Source organism: Sinocyclocheilus anshuiensis, unplaced genomic scaffold (genome assembly GCF_001515605.1).
Source record: "Sinocyclocheilus anshuiensis isolate Anshui unplaced genomic scaffold, SAMN03320099.WGS_v1.1 scaffold1858, whole genome shotgun sequence".
Classification (NCBI taxonomy): domain Eukaryota; kingdom Metazoa; phylum Chordata; class Actinopteri; order Cypriniformes; family Cyprinidae; genus Sinocyclocheilus; species Sinocyclocheilus anshuiensis.
Window position 1 is genome coordinate 163522 of NW_015546141.1, and position 14202 is coordinate 177723.

Sequence of the window (14202 nt, forward strand, 5' to 3'; positions counted from 1 at the left end):
TTCCAATTATGCAAAGTGTGAAAATATTATTTTATTAGTGTTCAGATGCATAAAATGCTTGATGAATTTAGCTTAAATGAGATGAAGATGGATATTCTGTTCTGCAAATGTTTAAAATGTAATTTCTGCATTTAAGATGTCCGTTTATGTTCATTACTGGACATGTTTAGTAGACAATTTAAATGAACTAGTAAGATTCTGAAAACGCCTGTTTTAGGAAAGTCTATTTTCGAAGTCGAGTAAACTTGCTGGTTAAAGGAATAGTTCGCACAAAAATCGGTTCTGTCGTTAATCACTCACCATGTTGTTTTAGGCAGCTCGTTTCTGTACATCATTCCTGTAGTATCATAACGGTAGTCCATGCAACTTGTACACTATATGCCAAGCCATAAGAAGTCACATTATACTTTATTTGAGGAAGACACTGAAGTTTAAGTTGTTAGTGAACAAAAATCCCCCTCGTTTTTTCATGTTCATGTCCAGAATTCAAAATTAGCGTGTTGAGTTCGGACACACATGTGAACCAGTGCCATTTTGGCATCAAATACTTGGACACGTTTAATTTTTTTGGTTATTTGTGGTGTTATTAGTCCTTTCTGGATTATTCGGAGAAGTCTACTTTGCGTTCGTGAATAAAAAAACCTGCAGCATTCAGGGTTTCGAAATGTCAAAGTGAACTTTTAATGCAAGCCTTTAAAGCAACCAAATTAATGTTTGATGGAAAGAAGAACTAAAAATAAATCCACTGTTTATGTTCAGAAACTGTGTGGAATTCAAAGTTTCAGATACTTTTTCTGCAGAAAGTTGCGTTCTTCTGCTGTGTTTCCACTCATTTTTCTTTCTTTCTGGTTGGATTATGTGTGTGTGTGTGTGTGTGTGTGTGTGTGTGTGTGAGAACACACGCTGGAGACTAGTTTAGAGAGTGTAAGGGGGGAAAAAGGGGAAAGAAAAAAACCAAGCTTCTTTTTTTTTTTTACCGCGAGGGCCTCTTGACAAGAGCGCGAAAGAGGCTCCACCATAAGCCTGCCAACATGCTCCCAGTTTTCCAGTAAGTTCCTGTGCTTTTTCATGCACCTGATTGCGGAATTTCAGCCTGCATTCGGTTTGCAAAGTGCCTATTTTGACATTTTCTTTTTCAATTTCAGTGAGCGGCCGAGTGCACCTTGACCCGCAGCCCACACTGGCGCAGCTCCAGGCCGAAAACCTGCTGGATTTGCCATTTGGAAGTACTGACCTGCGACTTACCCGTTCCCGATCCATTCGGACAGGGGATTCAGGAGTGAAGCTGCTCCGCTCTGGGACAGGTGCCAATTGCTCACAAAAGGCGAGTGAAAATATCAGTGATCTGCAAAAGGAAACGTCGGGAGTGAGTGGAAAACGCAAACTCGCATGCGTCCGTGCAACTAGCGCAGAAAAAAGTGAAGGATGGTTGCGATGGGAGGGGAAGACCCCGAAAAAGAGGATCGTGAAAGAGGAGGTGGGGGTGCGTTTATTCAAACCTGCTTGATGCTCCTCGGGCCTTCGAGAGCCGATCGCATGTGCCGTAGTAACCGCGGGACCATTTGCATGCGGCAGACACGCTAATTGTGTGTTTGCTAACATGCACCATTCAGCGAGACGCTCTCCAGTCCGCAGACGGGGTTCACACACGCCTCCCAGACGCCCCGGAGGCCTCCTATTGTTCCAAAGGCCCAGCCGGCGAGCCTAACCAGAGCCCTGCGCAGGCCTGCCGAGAGGGGGAACTGGAATTCGAGACCAGACGGGATAGCTGAACGGGACGGACTCGCAGCCCCTCTCTCTCTTTCTCTCCGCAGCAAGAAAAAAGAGGCCTCCGGACGCTGACGTCCTCACAGATATGTGTAAGTCACAGCAGCGTGTGTGCATGCTTTTTTCCTTTTTCGATGCACAGATTGCTTACGTGAGGGTAACATTTATAACAGGCATTTCTGAAGCATAGCATACGGCTATTAAAATGCACCGATTCGGATAAAATGCAAAGACACCGACAAACTTCTTTTGTGCATTTTCACATTGTTTGCAATTTGAATTTACGAAGCGTCGCTGAATTCAATATTATTCCGAAATGCCTGCAAATGCAGTAAACTCTGCAATGTGTACGAAATAAATTTCAGATTACAATTAAGTATCTTAAGTATGCTTATACTGATACTTTTCAACCATGTTGATAACTGAAACTTTTGTACGTAGTGGCCTTGCCTTATTAAATATAACATGCTGAAAAAGGTATTTTTCAGTATTTATATTTGGGTCAAAATGTTGTTTTTTCTTACTAAATTATAATCGGTAGCAAGAGGCCTGGCTTTACTCTTTGTATTTGGCCTCTATTGAATTACAGTCTTGGCAGCAGAACTGGGCCTTTGATCCACCGTACTGATGGTTTTATTTATTGCAATCTTTTTCTTCTTTGAATTTAAATATATTTATTTTAATTGCCATTGTATACAGTGATTTTTTTTGTGTGTGTGCTTTTTGATCAAATATATTTTAAACCTACAGACTGCACATGTGGTTTGCACTATTAAGGTAATATGTTTGCACCATGCATTTAAAAAGCAACACAAATGTTATATATTCCTGATAGTTATGATTTAACACATTTATGATAAATTTAATAACTAGCGAAGCTCGGGAGACTTTTTTTTAATTTGTTTTTTTTAAGTTTTTAAGACAATATGGCATCCCTAAATTTTAGATAGAATTCATACATCTATATGTGTATCGGGGTCTTTCAAGAATTAAAAATAAATATTGAAACTCTTGATTTTATAAATATATTCCCTAAATAATATTACAGTGAATTCTGAAACTAGACCGATATTTATTTACTATTGGTTATTTCCGATTTGTAGTATTTGGGATTGTATTTTTTGCAAAGGTTGTTTGTTTTCTGATCATTCTCAGGCAGTTTTTAGGACAGAGAGTTTGATATTCTGTCGTAACGGCGTAACGGTGTAACGGCGTGTGGTGTAGATTTCTGCCTTCCAGCCAAATACTCCTGCTATAACTGTTATTGTGGGTGTGGAATTATTCAATTGGATTCCCGGATTGTGGCCTAGTGTGTGATTTTACCTGCAGTTGTCGTTGAATTTGCTGACTTTGGGATTTCACTGTGGTTGGCAAAGAACTGCCAGAGCAGGAACAGGGCGCTTCATTGAATGTGGAGACTTCTAACATTTTAGTTGTGAAATGTATGTTAGCTCCACATGCGTGCACACACACACACACTTAGAAGTTTTTCAAAAATACATATTTATCACAGCTTAAAATTGAATTTCGGGATAGTTCTAAATATTTGCATCTTGACTGGTCAGGCACACAGTTAGAAGTACTTAAAAAAATACATATTTATTATGGTAAAAATGTAGTACACAGATTTAAATTGAATTTTGGGATAGTTCTAAATAATTGTGAACTCGATTGGTCTCTCACACACACACACACACACGGTCTGCAGTGAGGGGGTCTCATTCCTCAGTAGTTTGGGCCTCAGTGTGTGTGAAGTTCAAGTCCACCATTTTGATTCAGTGTGTGAATCGAGCTCTATCGGTATTTTAAGTCAATATAGAAAAAATGTATCTATTATATTGACAAAATTAAACCCCAGACAGCAGATTAATTGTTTTATAGTTGCCACTATATTTTAAGACAGTAATGTTCTGTCAAAAGTAGTTTATTTAGCAAAACACACACATAAGTCCTGATTTTATTTCATAATTTAAATCAACTTTTTAAATATTTTTGCAATTATTTTGTGCACATTTGTTGAAAACTGAAACACTGGATTATATCAGTGTATGTACGCACATTTTTACCTTTTGAAGGTATCTGAGGTCCTCACTTAGATAAAAGCGATCCATAAATTAAATCAATGTTTTGTTTTGTTTTTTAAGTGCAAAACGATTCCTACAGGTTTTAGAGTTAGTCTATTAATTATAATTAGCCTTATGTAAAATCTGTATAATTTTAATGGTAAAATATATGTGTGTGTTTTGCATTGTCGTCAGCATATGTGTGTGTGTGTGTGTACTCGTCTTTTTATTTTCAAATTTTAAATTTTTTAACATATATTTCACACTAAACTAGCAAACACACAATAACCAGAATCACAAATATTATAACACGTATAACATTTTGTGACACTTTTAGTGTGTGATTGTGAATGGTTGTCTATTAGCGTGTGTATTGTCTAACCTACTGTAGACAGTTTAGTCCCAAAATAACAGTGCAGAATGTTTAGTTTTTCACGGCTTTTATGATGCACTGCAGGACATTTATTGTACTGCATTTTAGTTTTGGTTAAATCCATTTAAGTATTTTTAATCCTATTAAATTTGTAGTAATTGTCTTTGTTTCTGATGTTTTGCATGTAATGTGTTTGAGACATTACCAGTGCAATACAAACACACGCAACATTCATTCCGTACATTTTTAAATATACCGCACACATGTTTTTTTTAAATTATATTTCATCATAATTCGTTTCTCTTCTCCAAAGTGCGAACTTCACCACAATGTTAGGATAATTTGTGTTAGCTGACAGATTTATTGGGTCATTTACTGCTAGATAATCCACGATCGTTAGTGGCAAAGCGGATTTACACATCTTTTTGTGTTTTTGCAATTTGCACCAAATGTTTTACAGAAAATTGAGACAAACAAAGTAAAAGGAAGAAAGAGTGTGTGTTCGTGTGCATGTATAGTCATGAAGAGTCACTTACATAATTAAAATACAATTATAGTCCCACAATTTACATGTTTATCATGCTCATGTGCAAAACTGTAAATAGATATTTGTAGATTTTGCAAGAAAGTAAAAAAAAAAAATAGGTATCCGCTTTAACGGTCACAAAATATTGCATATTATATTTAAATTTATATTTTTAAATATGCAGTACATTATCTAAAATATGTTCTCTTAAAAAAAAAAAAAAACACTCTACACAGTACTTATGTTCATAATAAAGCATGTCAAAAGTAAATGTATTTTAATGCATAAAAGAATACAAATCTTCACAAATCGCAACATATTTTAAATTTTGAACTCTATAAGCTTGTTATTTTTTTTCATTCAGTCATTCTTGTTTAATTATTATAAATGTGTCCATACTGGATTCATTAGATAATACAAATTTCAGTTTTTCGTTTTATTTTATTTTTTCATCTTTGTTTTAAGTTTATATTTGTACTAGCTCATTTTTAGTTTGTAAATGCAGATTATGTGCTTTAATGAGAAATGCGTTGAAAATTTGTTGCCATTTTTCCAACTAATGTCATGTCTTTTTTTTGCAGAATTGCCAAATATAAGATTTGCAGGACATCTTTTTGAATTACATATTCACATTTAACCTCCCGTTCAGTTTTTCATAATCAGCTGATTTAATAATCACTAATTACTTCACCTTTTGTGGATCTTTGATAAATAATTCACTAAATAAACCTGTCACAGTCATCAATTAAGCGTATTGATGATTTACTTCTTTAAACAAATAGCAAAATGTTTATGAACAGCATGGTTTAATTATTTAAAAAAAGGGTTCTTTCAGCCTCACATGTATAGAGTGAAATACCACAAATACAGCAGTAACTGTGTTTAAATATATAAGTATTACAACTGTACTTTTAAGCAAACAAATTGCTCATTTTACAAAATGATAATTATAATAATATATTTTCTGTCTTTTTTTTAGGCAAAAGTAAAGTTTGAAATGGACTAACCAAGATGCAGCCCTGCACAGGTCAGTACGGATATTATTATCTTTTATAACTACTTAAATAACATGAACAAAAAACCTTTAATTTAGAAAATGAATGCCTGTGCATTTAACAGTATCATGCGGTGGCTTTATATTTATTAATTAGATAGTCTGTATTCTAAACTATGAGATGAGCTGAAATGCATTGGTTGTTTTTTCACAATTATTTTATTTGTTTAATGAATCAGAAATATTTGTATTTTTTTTTTTTTTAGAAAAGAGTAGTCTCACTACTGTTTTTGAACAGTATAATGAATATAATGCACATTTGTATGTTCTACCCTGGTGGAAAACACATTTCCTTCCTTATGCACCTGATAGTGTCGCCCTCTAGAGTCCAAACTCCAAAGGGCCAATTTGACAATCCCATAATCACAAAGCAGATGTAAAAATTCATGTGTGAAATTTTCACTTTAATAGAATCACTAAATTGTCCAAAAGAGTAACTAAAGAAACACACAACGGGCAAAAACTTCTTTTTTTCATGCACTGGTCCATTTGGGGATTTTGCTTTTCATAATGTGTTGACTAAGGCAAATTACACTTTTTTTTATTTTATTTTATTTTATTGCACTTAATCTATTTGCTTCTGTAGATTTCAAATGCAATATTTTATATTCTATAACAATTTTCTCAAAATGAGTTTGTTTCTCCACTTCTGCAACACTTACATACACCAACATTTACAGTTTTATTCCTGTCTATATTCTGAAGGTTTTTATAGAAGGGTTTGTTCATATGTCATTCATTGAACTTTATCTGTTTATGTCTGTAGATTTCAGTTACACTGCATATCTTTAAAGGCCGTTTACTCAAAATGAGTTTGTTTCTCCACTTCAGCAGCACTCACATACACCAAATTTTAAAGTTTTATTCCTCTCTATATTCTGAGGCTTTTTATAGAGGGGTTTGTTCATATGTCATTTATACAACATTTTATTCCTAAAAGCATAGTGAAAATTACTTTATTTTGGCTTTTGACAGTATTTACTGAATTATGAAGTGATAAAAACAGAAATCCAAAATCCCCTCTGTAAAAACATTTAACTCTAATATGTAAATAGAATGAAACAAGAATTTTGAATCTGGCTTTGTCCAGTGTTCATATTTATGTTCTGGAAATGTATGTAAATGACTGCACATTTTATTAGATAGAGCTAAAATGAACATTGTAATAATCTGAAGAACCTTTTTCTGCTTCACAGAACCATAAAGGTTCCATGGATGTTAATAGTTCTTCATGGAACCGTCAATGCCAATAAAAATAAACCTTTATTTTTAAGAGTGTAAATAATCTTTTGTGGAATGGAAAGGTTCTATGAATGTTATAAGGTTCTTCATGGAGCCATAAAAGCCAAAAATAAAGATTCCAAAAAAGAGGTTTTCGCAGTGATGCCACTTTTCTTAGTTTGAAGAACATTTTAATAATCTGACAAACCTTTTTCCACTATAAAGAATCTTTTGTGGAATAGAAAGATTGGATGTTAAAAGGTCCTCGTGGAACCATAGATGCCAATAAGAACCTTTATTTTTAAGAGTCAAAGAAGGTTCTTTATATGATTTAAAATGTTCTTAACACTAAAAAAAATGCTTCTTTTAAGAACTGTTCACAGAATAATTTTTTGGGGAGCCCAGTGTTATTCTTCTAAGACGGTGCTGCGAAAACCCCCTTTTGGAACCTTTTAAGAGACCAAGAAAGAAATAACAGCATTCCTTCTTATTTAGCCGCTTAATTGTCGCCAACTGACTGCATGTAAATAAGCGCTTTCACAGCATCCATCTGCCCCTCTCAGAGTCCTGACCTTGGATCTGAGCCACAAACTTATTTTTGCAGCATTGTGACCTCTCTCACCACCTTTACCAGCTGAAATCCCTCCTAGTTTGGCTAGTTATAGCAGTGTTGGGGAATATCTATCTTATTTAACTCTCATTTGTTAACATTAGTTTAATGCATTGGTTAACATGAACTATCTATGAGCAATATATTTTTACATCCTTGTTAGTTAAAATAAATACAATTGTTAATTGTTTGTTAGTTCACAGTACGTGTAATTAATGTTAACAAATGCAATTTAAAACATTTATTAGTAAATGTAGAAATTAACCAAGATTAATAAATCCTGTTGAAGTATTGTTAGTTTTTAACAAATGAGACCTTATTGTAAAGTGTTACCAAAAACATAGATACTCTATAAGTCACATCTTAGTATTACAGATATATATGGATATAAAAATGCAGATTTTCCCAAAAGCACCTGATTTAATCTTTGTTCGTTACTTGTAAGCAATGCTAGTCTTACACAAAAGGCCAGGATTGTCTTCAGTTACTTTCCAGAATGTTCAGTCGCTTCAGTCATGTTTTTGTCAAAAGTTAATTAGACCAAAAACAATAGTTGCGAATGGAAATAATCTTTTGTGCAAATTATTTACTCGCTTCATTTTTTGAGTTAATCTTGCATGACCTTTTTGATGTGCATCTAGTAAATTATTTGGTAAATGTGTTTCCATCATAGTACATGCACTTCTTGTTAGATAAAAATAGGCATAAAAGTTTTGTTTAAAAAAAACTTTTCATTAACATTTAAAAAATATTTTATTTTACTTGTTTCCATCCAGCATTTTTATTCAATTCTCCCAAATTTGAATACAAATGAGTGGATGGACATCTTGCTATTATTATTTATTGTAATTATAGTTTTATATTTGAATATGGATATGAAAATACTGATTTTCCCAGAAGCACTTGACTTAATCTTAGAGCAAAAGCAGTAAAACAGGTTTGTTCGCTACTAGTAAGCAATGCTAGTCTTACACAAAAGGCCAGGAATGCTAAAAGTTGAATTTAAATAATCATTTGAGCAAATTATTCAGCCACATCGAGTTAAACTTGCATGACCTTTTTTGTGCATCTAGTCAATTATTTGTTAAACATGTTTCCATCATAGTATATGCACTTCTTGTTAGATAACGACATTAAAAATATTATTTTTTAATGAACATTTTAAAAATTTCATTTGGGGGAAGAAAAAAAAGGTGTTTCCAGCCAACATTTTCTATGCAATAAAAAAAATTGAGGAAGGACGTCTGGCTGTTATTATTGTTTTATAATTGATTATGGATTAAAAAAATATGAAGATTTTCCCAGAAGCACTTGACTTAATCTTAGAGCAACTACTAGTTAGCAATGCTAGTTTTACGCAACAGGCCCAGGATTGTCTCCGTACCAGTTACTGCTGTTCCCCTGCTTGGTTTTGGCATGAAACACCATCCATATTGCTGTGTAAAAATGAATTATGAACTATATTGCATAACTGTACCCAATGCCCACCTCCTGTAGGAGCGCAGCACAGAAATCTCTCTGAGAGTTCCTCTCCCACCAACCTGTGTCTGCTTACATTTCCACCGAGCAGATGGCCACGCAGCATGGCATGGGATCTCACACGGTGTGACGCGCTCGCATATGTAACGGGAAAACTTCACAGGCGGACCAGGAGAAATTTTGGTTATTTTTCTGATTGAAAGTCTCTCTAAACTAGCTACCACATCTTAAGGGTTTTTAGATCATGCTACATTCCACAGCTACAAATCAATTTGCTATGAAAAATAGCCATAATTGTAAAAAACATTATTTATCATCTTACCCATAATTGCACCCACAAGTTCACCCAAAAATGATATTTTGCTGAAATCTTCTCACCCTCAGGCCATCCAAGATGTAGATGAGTTTGTTTCTTCATCAGGTTTAGAGAAATCCAATGGAGAAAATCAATGGATCCTCTGCCGTGAATGGGTGCCGTCAGAATGAGTGTCCAAACAGCTGATAAAAACATCACAATAATCCACACCACTCCAGTCCATCAATTAATGACTTGAGAAGACAAAAGCTGTGTGTTTGTAAGAAACAAATCCATCATTGAGACATTTTTAACTTCAAACCTTTGCTTCTGGTTAAAATACGAGTCCTCTGTCCATAATATTGCTCTTTCTAATGAAAAAGTCTTCTCGTCTGAATCAGGAGAGAAATCTGCACAGATCAAGCACTGTTTACAAGCCAAAACAGCTCTAAACAAATATGTGAGTGGATTTTGATGTGAGACGACAAAAGGAGATGGACTTTTTGACTGGAGGATATTGTTGTGGTCAAGACCACCTAAACCAAGACCAGAGAGTGTTGAGACCAAGACAAGACCAAACCAGCACTTCTCAAATTCATCTGAAACATCCATGTTTACTGCCTGAGAAATGTCTGAAATTGATCAATAAATACAATTAGCATACTAAGACACTTTATAGAGCTGTTACAATCAAACTGAGTTACTAACAACAAAATTCATCTTTGCATTGCAGAGGTGGCACAGAAGTTTCATCTGAATTGGTACAATTACAACTCCATAAATATAATTGAGACTAACATAAAAAAAAATTGGATTATAGAAAAATGACACATAAATATGAAACTAAAACCACCAGTAGGCTAGGTGGAGGCAAATCACTGAATGAGTGAGTCACTGAATCATTTATTTAACCGATTAGTTCAAAGCAGCTGATTCATTCAGTAACGAATCCTGGCTGTGTGTTGAATCCGTGTATCATTCGATCATTCGTTTTTTGATTTAATATTGAAAGTAGAAAAATGAGAAAACGGCTCCTTTTTCGTATTTTCGTTTTTTTCAGAAACACGAAAAACGAGAATTCAGCTTAAATTTTCGTTTTTCGTTCTTGGGTGGAAAAATGATTAAACAGCTTGAATATTCGATTTCTACACGTGGGCGCGAATTAAACGCCCCTTTCTGCTGATTGGTCAGCCGAAGATCAAACCGTGCCATCATCAGTTCTTCTGCAGTATGTTGCCTAGAAAAGCACAAAAGTTCTGCTATGGGCTTGTTTGGAACAGTTTTCGTTGCAGGAAGACCAAAAATTGGTGTTTAAAATTGTGGCTAAAATGAAATTGATTCATGTTAACTTGTATACATTTGTATAAAATCAATATCATATTTGTGAAAACAGCTGTCTTTCTCTTGTGATATTGCTTAATTATATATTGATTATATTATATAATATAAAAACAAGATCTCATACAAGTACTTTTTGCAATCGTATCTTGAAATTTTGTATTTGTATAAACTTTGGTGAAATTTGACACAATTCCCCATTAAATTCTGACCTGGCATAACAGTATCAAAATAAATCCAATTAGAAATAAGTTATTGATTGCATTTGAAGCAGGAAGTTTTACATCCAATCAGAGTAATGATGTTAACAAATAAATCCGACAATGCACCAGCAATTTAGTGATATCCCAGCAGTTGTGGTCTTGAAATAAAATCCCGAGTCCTCTTAGTCTGAGACCAAGACAAGACTGAGTACAAATGAGGTCGAGACCTTCAAAAAATGGTTTTAAGACCGGTCTTGAGTATTACAACACTACTGGAGGACTCGTATTTTGACCAGTTTAAAGTTAAAATGCCTTAATGATGGATATGTTTCTCACAAACATGCAGCTTTTGTCTTCTCAATATGTTAACTGATGGACTGGAGTGGTGTGGATTACTTGTGGATTATTGTGATGTTTTTATCAGCTGTTTGGACTCTAGTTCTGACGGCACCCATTCACATCCATTGGTGAGCAAGTGATATAATGCTACATCTCTCCAAATCTGATGAAGAAACAAACTCATCCTAATCTTGGATGGCCTGAGGGTGAGTCCATTCTCAGCAAATTTTCATTTTTGGGATAACAAATCATCTTGGCATAACAACACCTTTAGCGGTATAGGCTAATATGTGTGTGGGCTTCAAAAGTCGCAGTTGCTAAATCACGGATCAAGGTTATGGATGTCTACTATCGTGAAAGAGGCATGAGAGAGTCAGAGTATGTTCACGGTGCTCTAATAATAGCATAGCAACAGATGCATTTCTATCTGGCCGTGGCGGGGGGTACGAGGCCATGGAGGGTGACGCCTCTAATGAGTCATTTTAATCAAGTAAAGGCTTTCTGAATCACACAACATGGTCGATCAAGATAGCTGATATTTGGTCACTGTTCAGATGCTAAACCACAAGAAATCTGATCCTACGCGGACGTCGGAAAAATTGGAAAAGTGCACTGCTAGATATTTCTTGCATTTTAAATCACACTCACTCTCATACAGTATAAGAAATCTTAAGAACTAAATCATGTGTTGTCATTAAAAAATATTTAGACCAAAAAAAGCTAGTTGTGAATTTAAGTCAAGGTCAAGACCTATTTGATGTGCATTTAGTAAATGATTTGCTTAATGTGTTAATTGTAGTTTATGCACTTCATTGTTTTGCCAGAAATTATCAAATTTTGAAGTACATTTTTAATGCACATTTTAAGTTTTATTTGAAAAAAAAGGCTTGCATTATTTGTTAATTTTTATTTTATTATTTTTTTTGTCCAATCCAGCATTTTTTTATGCAAAAATGTTTTTAATGCACATTTTGAAAATTTTATTTTTTTATTTCCAGCATTTTTATTAAATCTTATCTAAAATCTAAATAAAATGGGGAAAAAAGTAAATAATAAATGCAATTTATACGGATGGACAGGATATTGTTATAGTTGTTTCAAAATGTGACTATGGATAAAATAGAATAAAAAGTAATTTTACATTGAAATACATTTCAATGCACTTTTTTATTTTGATTAAATGATGACTTATTACTGATTACTTATTTTATAATAAATTATTTTATTTAAAGATGATAGATAGATAGATAGATAGATAGATAGATAGATAATTTTTTGCAATACCCCAAAATTTAATTAAAAATGAGTGGATGGCCGCGTGGCCATTATTATTATTGTTTTATATTTGACTGTGGATTCTAAAAGGCATTAATGCATACCAAATGCATGAAGATTTCCAATAAAAACTCAAAGTTTCAAACTTATATCTCACACAAAGCTATTGTGTATATTAAAAAGAGAGTTGCATTAACTATTTCACTGTTTCTTTTAGGAACTTGACAGACATGTTCACTATGAATCATCATTACAAGGAAAGAGCAGAAAGAAGAAATTCTCCTGAAGTGTTTGACAGACATGCGGGTGAGTGAATAAGTGTGGTTCTGTGGCTTTAAGGCTTCTGGCGTGGCGTGGGGTACAGTACACGAGACTGTAAGCGGCAGAGAGTGGGCTTGTCAGGTGCTGCTGGCAAAGGTTAGCGCTCCGCTTTAATAACAGGATGCATCTGCTCTCCGTCATGAATACACCAGACTGACTCTGACCAGAGACACGGACCATAAGTCTTTTCTGGCCTGTCACTAAATCGCTTTTTCACATCGTATCAGTTACAGGGAACTAAAGAAGCTCTGGCGTTAACAAGGCTAGTTTGGCCGAAAAGCGGTTCAATTGAGGTTACGCCGAGTCGCTGGTGGAACAGCTTTGGCCGAGAGCCTCCATTGGCCATTGTCTCGCAGTTATGACAAATACGGTGAACTTTTGGGGAAATTATGAACAAATAAGGTGGAAACAGTTGCTGGAATGATAGCGGGGAGGAAATCGGAGCGTATTGTAGGTGTGAACCTGATCCGGCCCTCATCGATTGATCATTGCTCCGCATTCCTCGGCTCTTTGAAGCCTGCGGCCCGACGAAACCCTTCCCAGAGGCTCATTGTCTTGTGTCGAGCTCTGGAGTGACAATCCTGTGCGGCTGATCTGGCTCATTATGGAGTCGTGCTGCTGTTTAGTGATGTCTCCACCACCGGAGACACCGTCTAGTGCTCTGGACAGAACAAGCACGCTTTTTTTTTTTTAAGATGCCATAGTAAAGAAAATGCTCGCGAAAATAGTAATGAGATTAAATAGACTATTCAGACCTGTTTAATGTGCATTTAGTAAATTATTTGGTAAATGTGTTTTTATCCTAGTTTATGCACTTCATCTTTTTTTTTTTTTTTTGTTAACAAATGACATAAAATTTCAAATAACTGTTTAATGTGCATTTAGTAAATTATTTGGTAAATGTTTTTTTATCCTAGTTTATGCACTTCATCTTTTTTTTTTTTTTGGCTAACAAATGTCATAAAATTTCAAATAAAAAAAGTAATGCACATTTTTATTTATTTATTTATTTATTTTAGTTTGTTTGTTTCTAATCCAGCATTTTTGTGAAATACCCCAAAATTTGAATAAAAATGTGTGTATAGACAACAGGATATTGTTATTGTTTGATATTTTACTTTAAATATAATCAAATAATTAAATTTTAAAACAAAAAATATATTTTATTTGAAACAATTACTGTTTTATTTCCATATTGCTTTTATTTTATTTTATTTTATTTTATTATTTTATTTGTTTCTAATCCAGCATTTTTATGCAATACCCCAAAATTTGAATAAAAATGTGTATGCACAACAGGATATTGTTATTGTTTGATATTTTACTTCAGAAAAAATC

General features: G+C 34.2%; 1 long non-coding RNA gene across 3 annotated transcripts in view; it reads left to right on the forward strand.

Annotated features, from left to right (window-relative positions):
- LOC107701193 (uncharacterized) overlaps positions 1 to 14202 on the forward strand; it is a 49277-nt gene that overhangs the window by 32011 nt on the left and 3064 nt on the right. For 2 of the 3 annotated variants that reach the window (XR_001635614.1, XR_001635616.1), the window contains 3 exons: positions 1146 to 1859; positions 5709 to 5756; positions 12761 to 13668. This is a non-coding gene — a long non-coding RNA (uncharacterized LOC107701193). Of the gene's footprint in view, positions 1 to 1145; positions 1860 to 5708; positions 5757 to 12760; positions 13669 to 14202 lie in introns of those variants that run through there. The other variant, XR_001635615.1, reaches the window with a different exon arrangement.